Source organism: Anguilla rostrata, chromosome 6 (assembly GCF_018555375.3).
Source record: "Anguilla rostrata isolate EN2019 chromosome 6, ASM1855537v3, whole genome shotgun sequence".
In the NCBI taxonomy this organism is placed as follows: Eukaryota; Metazoa; Chordata; class Actinopteri; order Anguilliformes; family Anguillidae; genus Anguilla; species Anguilla rostrata.
Genome location: NC_057938.1, coordinates 24,540,158 through 24,546,920, shown reverse-complemented (window position 1 = coordinate 24,546,920; position 6,763 = coordinate 24,540,158). Strand labels below are relative to the sequence as shown.

Genomic DNA, 6,763 nt, shown 5'->3' with positions numbered 1-6,763 from the left:
TATGGAAACAAGAATCCTGCTAGGCTAATAACAGACATTTCCAGTGAGGCCATTCAAGCCATAACAGTTGGGGGATTTGTCAACCGGAAAACTGCAGAGCATGAGAGTTGCAGTGTTAGCAACAAATACCCAGCTTTAAAATAAACAAGGAAAGACCTTTCCTTAAAAAAAATAACAAATTAAAAATACCCACCATCATGATAGTATTATTTTTCTTCAAATAAAGAAAAATCCAAAGTCCCTAAATTCACATTGTGTTCTTTATATTACATTGAGGTGTCTATGGGGAGCTTTATTATTTATTTATTTGGACTGTACTCACTCTTTTGAAAATTAAAATAAATGCTTATACTTTTGAACCCTTTGAGATTCATGTAGAATTTTTTTTTTCCTGATGATGAGATTTTCAAAAAATGGCTGAGAGTTGACCCGAAAACAGTTCAAATTTGCAAGGCCATACGGTTAATCAGACATTACAAAAACCTCCACACACTATGGGACGCCATTTAGGGAAAAAATAATCCATATTGTGTACAAATGTTTTGGTTGCTTGGCATATATATTGGTTTGATTACACACGTATTGGTTTTTCATTGACGCATCTGTTGGTTTGTCAATTACATCTATATTGGTTTGTCACTGATGCATTTATTGGTTTGTGATTTATACATATTGGTTTGATATACGTATGTATGAATTAATAATTAGTACATATATTGGTTTGTTGCTTACATATATTTTGGTTTGACATAGATACTTGTATATTGGTTTGTTATTTACATATTTATTGGTTTGATTTGTGCAAATATTGTTTTGTCATTGTTGCTTTTATATTGGTTTGTTATTTACACATCTGTTGGTTTGATTGTCATGTATACTGGTTTGCTTCACATTTATATTGGCTTGCTGCACGCATGTATTTGTTAGTCATTCAAACATATATTGGTTTCCTATTTAGACATATACTATTTTGTTTGTTATGTTTGTTGGTTGGCTTCACTTTCATATTGCATTAATATAGGTATGTATTGGTTAGTCATTTGCGCAAGTATTGATTTTGAATTTATGCATCTATTAGTTTGATTATGATGTATATTGGTTTGACATAGGCATGTGTTAGTTCATCGTTTGCACATTTATTGGTTTATTTACATTTAAATGTATTTGACTAAGTTTAGGCAAAATAAAAATTTAAGGTTTATTTAATGTCTAATGAACCATATGGCCTTATACACAGGAAATATGGTCGGATCAATTATCGCCCATTATTTGGAGATCTCATTATTAGAGAAAACATTTTGCTATATACATTTTAAAAGGTTCAGAAATGTAAGCATTTTTTCAATTTTTCAGTAGTAATCATTTTAATCAAAGTAGAGGGAACATTAAAAGGTATAAAGCTCCCAATAGACACCTAACCATCCTTTAAATGTTTAGTGTATTTGCTGTGACTTTGTAATGACTTTTGTATAGTATATTTAAACATATATTGTACAGTAGAGAAAAATTCTGTTAAATTGATGTACCTTTGTTGAATAACAAACCAAACATGCATTTGTTTTTATTTCTACCTACAATTGCACAAAAAGATGACTTTTACTTAGAAATAATATTAAGACATGAACCTCAAAATAGTCTTCTTTGTCTTTGATTACAATGAACAAATTATTTTACAATGTGGGAGGTGGAGGGGTGGGAGAGAGATGTAGTGGTAGTTAAATTGACTGAAATCTTATCTAGCTTGTTATTTAAAGTCACCAATAGCTTAAAACCTTTAGCCTGTGTAAGTAAAATAGGCACTGAAGTTGCAAGACATATGACAGAGTTAGGCTTAGATGTGTGGAGCCAAATAAGCAGATTGTTGCAAGTTTATTCCCAGCAAGCAATTGCACAGAAGCTTAAGATTTCCAGGTTCAGTGTTCAGTACACACTCTGAAGGGTCCAGCTCTTGGGCAGTAGTGTTAACAGGAGAAGACCAGAAAGATCAAGAGGCACAAGATATAATTAGTGTTGTCTAGCAAAAGAAAACATTTAAAAACTGCACCACAACTGCAAGAAGAACTCAATGCAAATACCCAACCAGTTTCCCCATTCCAGGGAAATGGCGACTTTGACCTGCTAGTCTAAAAGGATGTGTATCTTCGAAAGAGCCCTATCTGTGTGCTGTTACGAAGAATTCAAGCACCATCAACACTGAACCAAGAAAGATTGTGAAAAGGCAGATAAACATCCTTTTTCACCAGCAGGTTGTAGTTGCTATTTCACTGTAGTCAGAGAAACTGGTTTCACTCTAGTTACATTAAGTTCTTCATATAGTGCAGTTTTATGATAGTTTATTTTGCTACACCACAAGATATTTATCCAACTGGTACCTACTAATGGTAAACAAACACAGAGCTCAGTTTACCCTGTCCAGAATAGGGTTACCGAGACCCATCCCTGGAGCAAGGCTTGGTGGTGGTGTTCGCAGGCAATAACCTAGTGCCCGGGGTGCCCACGTACCTCAGCCGGGCCAAGTCCAAAAAGATTACATTGGACAACCGTGTGGGCCCACTACCCGCAAGGTTCAGGGTAGGGATTGGGTGCAATGCCCATCAGGAAGGAGGCAGGAACAGGGTAGATCCGGGTGTCATCTGCGCAGACGACGGAAACTGATTCTTGGTACAGGGAATGTTACTCACTGGTGGGGAAGGAGGCGGAGCTGGTGTGTGAGGCTGAGAGGTGCCAACTAGATATAGTTGGACTCAACTCTGAACGCAATGTTGGCTCTGGAACAAAACCCTCAATCTACCTTGTTCCTGCCCTCTTCTTGACAGGTATTGCACCCGATCCCTACCCTGAACCTTGCGGGTGGTGGGCCCACACGTTTGTCTCACGTAATCTTTTCGAGCTTGGCCCAGCAGAGATACGCGTACTGCCCGAGCACCAAGCGCTCACCTGTGAACACCACCCCCAGGCCTGGCTCCAGGGATGGGTCCTGGTAACCCTATTTCGGGCAGGGTAAACTGAGCTCTGTGTTTGTTTACCGTTAGTAGAGGCCAGTAGGACAAATATCTTGTGGTGGAGCAAAATAAACCATTATAAAACTGCACCATAGTAAGAACTCCATGCAACTACAGAGAAACCAGTTTCTCTGACTACGGTGAAATAGCAACTACAATCTGCTGGTCAAAAAGGATGTTTATCTGCCTTTTCACAATCTTTCTTGGTCCAGTGTTAATGATGCTTGTCTCACCGGAGACTTTTCTTCTTCTTAACAACACGTAGAAAGGGTTATTTCGCAGATATGTCACACCCTTTTAGACTAGCAGATACTAGTCGTTATTTCACTGTATCGGGGAAACTGGTTTAACTCTAGTTGCATTGAGTTCTTCCTGTAGTTGTGGTGCAGTTTTATGATGGTTTCTTTCGTTTGACAACACAAGTTATGTCTTGAGAATTTTCACCTTCCTGGTGTTCTCCTATTAACATTACTGCCCATCAGCTAACCCTTCTGAGTGTGTGCTGAAAAATGCACCTTTTTTAGGCATCTTTGCAATTTCTCAATGCAAATATACTTCTTGCCACAATATGTTTACTGCAGATCTAGCCTGACTGCTTCTTCTTTGCCGAATTTATTGCAATTTTAAATTGCACTATCGACTATAGGTAATGGGTTACCTATGGTTTAAAAAAAACCTAAGGTAGACAATGTTTCACTCTATTTCATTATCCCTCCACCTACCTCCCACCCCTCCACCGCCAACTAAAACAATGCTGTTCAATTGTATTTGATGCCAAAAGTGGCTATTTCAAGAAAAGTCATATCTTTATTAATTTTTTAAGTAAAACTCATCTTTTTGTGTTATTGCTGGGAAACTTTGAAAATAAATGTGTATACATATACTCTTTTGGTTTGTTATTCAATAAATGCACACATATTAACTGAATTCTCAACATGTAGAAACTACAGCACTTTATATACATTCATTCCCTCTATTTCAGGACACCATAATGTTTGGGACTAATGACTTCACACATGTTTATGATTAGTCAGGTGCTAAAAGGGCTGTTAGTTCTACATGTTGAAACCAAAATGTATTAAAATACCCAGTAATAAATGCTGAGAAGCTGCACTTTAGCGACATGGGCATTGTTTAATTGCAAATATAAAACTGAGTACAAAGCCAAATCCAGAAAAAAAATATATATCTCAGTACCAAACATTATGGTTTATATAACATCACTGTATATAATACGATCATTGTGGGTATTTTTAAAAATGTCTTTCCTTGGCTAGGTATCTGCTGATGAAACACCAAAACTGACACAGCTTTTCAATTTGTCGGTTGACAAAAAAAAAAAAAAAAAAGACCTCAACTGTTATGGCCTGAATTGGCTCACCTGAAATGGCTGCTATTGGTCTAGCTCTTCCTGCTGACTTGTCGTAGAAGAGCTGCTACAAGGGACGTAAGCTGTTCAGGGGGCGTGGCCTGCTCCCATGCTAGCATTTTTGAGGAGGACTTAGCATAACATCTCATCTTCTGCAGGGGCCAAGAGCTGCGACCCTTTCCTACAGCCAGAAGCCAAGAAAAATGTATACAACTTTAGGACTAATAATTAGTGTGCATTTCACTCACTCTCATTCTCAAAAAGTATATGCTGTTCAAAAGGAGCCTTCACATTGTATTTCAATTGACTCAAGCTTCATTCATTTAAGCATGTTCATGTTTTACACCTTTTATTTTAAAACTTGGTCCTTGTTTTGATTTTCATGTACTTTTTCTCGAAAGCATTTTTGTTTGTAAAGTAACATTCACTTTGTTTTAAAACCAGTATCTTTAAAAACCAGAAACATTAGCATTTTTTACCTAAACCAAATTATATTTCACTCTTGAATTACTGCAGGATAATGATAATCACACTAACAAATATTCACTTTTTTAATAATTTTAATAAGAATATTTCTTATTCCCTCTACGGGCTCTGAAGGCTGGCTGTCTCTCTTGGCAGTGTTGATGCACTGCCTTTCAATTGTTGGAAAAGGAAGGGAAATTCATGTTAGTTTTTCATCAAATAAATCAACTAAGAATTGGAAATCAAACATTTCACAGATATTTAGTGTCAGACCAGGCTAATAACTGACTATTTCAAACATCCAAATCCATTCAAATAAATATGTTTGTTCAAATGATGACTGCACCTCCAGTTGTGATGCACCACCAATTTAGATTAATTACTCACAGTTATAATCACAGATACTGTGTTTTTAAAAAACAAAAAAAACAAAAAAACACTTACCGATCTTTCTGAATTATATTGAACACCTCCCTGAGCAGTGGCATCTGGAAGGGAAAGATCATAAAATGACCAGGGAGAAGACAATAAATCTTAAATGACAATTTATTAAAGTATTAGGGAAAGACTTGAGGCCACTATCAGACTGCAACTGTCTGATGAACTTGCATGCTTGCAATGACACCTGAATTATCCTGCTGACTGAAACCCTCCCTGGGTGACATAAAGCCCAGTTTGTTGCTGCTCTGTGGGTATCCCAATACATGGGACACCACACAATGAATCCTGTATAAACAGCAGGATGTACTATTCAACAGGGCCCAGAACTCACCTAGTGCCCAATAGGATGTCTGGGAACACTGAGCCAACTTAGCATTTAGTGTATCCAGCCTGAAAACCAAGAAATGCATTTCAGGCAAAACCCAGTATTTACTATGGATGGGGGAAAATCTATTCAGTAATGTATCAAAACCATGATTCGGCTAATGTGACGTAAAAGTTTTTTTTTTGCATGTTAACATTTGGTAATTGATTGTTGTCAGTGAGGTAAGTTACATGAAGCAAAAGTGTGTGTTCCAGCCTTAGATTCTTTATGTTCCTGCTGATTTCTGTCCCTAGTCTTTACCCTACAAGAACTTTCAGCAATTTGGAACCCAGTCTAGTGAATTAACACTTGCCACCTGACTGATTGTATTCAGCCTCTGATTAACAGATTTAATCATTTGTTATTTGTCTCAGTATTGGTCACTATCCAATTTCAGTGGAATTCTCTACTGAACCCACCTTCTCTGCAGATCAGCTGTCTTTCTTCTTTCCCTGGCTAGCTGATTCTCAGCGTCTCGATAAGCCATCTGGAGGCATAGAGAGAGAGGAATTAACATCCGGCTGTGGTCAGTTGCATGAAGTAGCTAACTTGCTCATAATGTGATCGTGTCGTGATGTCTTACCAAATTATCCTCTGCTCTACACTGAAAATGTCTAATCTGAAAAGAGAGAACGCACCAGATTAATTCATTGTTGATTGATTGAATGTAAGTCAGAACATAAACCATGGAGATGAAGAATACGGAAATAAAAACTTCTGCACATGGATAATGTACACTATGGTCATGAAAATCCCTAATTATCATGAGTTATTCCATGTGAAAAATTTAAGTAAACTGATATTACACTGGAAAATATGAAACAAATGTTATTACACTATCATATGGCGGTTAGTTCTGGGTAAATTTGCTCACCTCATTCTTCAGAAAATGCTGGCGCTCTTTAGTCACTTTGATTAAGTCGTCTTTATATTCGACGAATTTCCCATTCGCTTGGGCTGTTCTGGCCTCTTCTTCAGCCAGTTTCCTGTGACGTACAATAGTCCAAGGGATTCAGCAAAGCACAAATTCTAACTTTCCACTGTACAATTAATTTAAAAGGAATCACATTTTCTTAAAATAGCACTATGCATTGTACGTTCCTCCAACCAGATTTTTGTATT

At 37.1% G+C, this 6,763-nt stretch overlaps 1 long non-coding RNA gene across 1 annotated transcript; it reads right to left on the bottom strand.

Moving 5' to 3' along the window:
* Positions 1-4,263: 4,263 nt before the first annotated feature.
* On the bottom strand, positions 4,264-5,669 carry LOC135257977 (uncharacterized). The gene is made up of 3 exons (XR_010330831.1): positions 5,609-5,669; positions 5,281-5,324; positions 4,264-5,006 (listed from the first exon to the last, which is right to left on the bottom strand). It is a non-coding gene; the product is annotated as an uncharacterized LOC135257977 (long non-coding RNA).
* Positions 5,670-6,763: the final 1,094 nt, after the last annotated feature.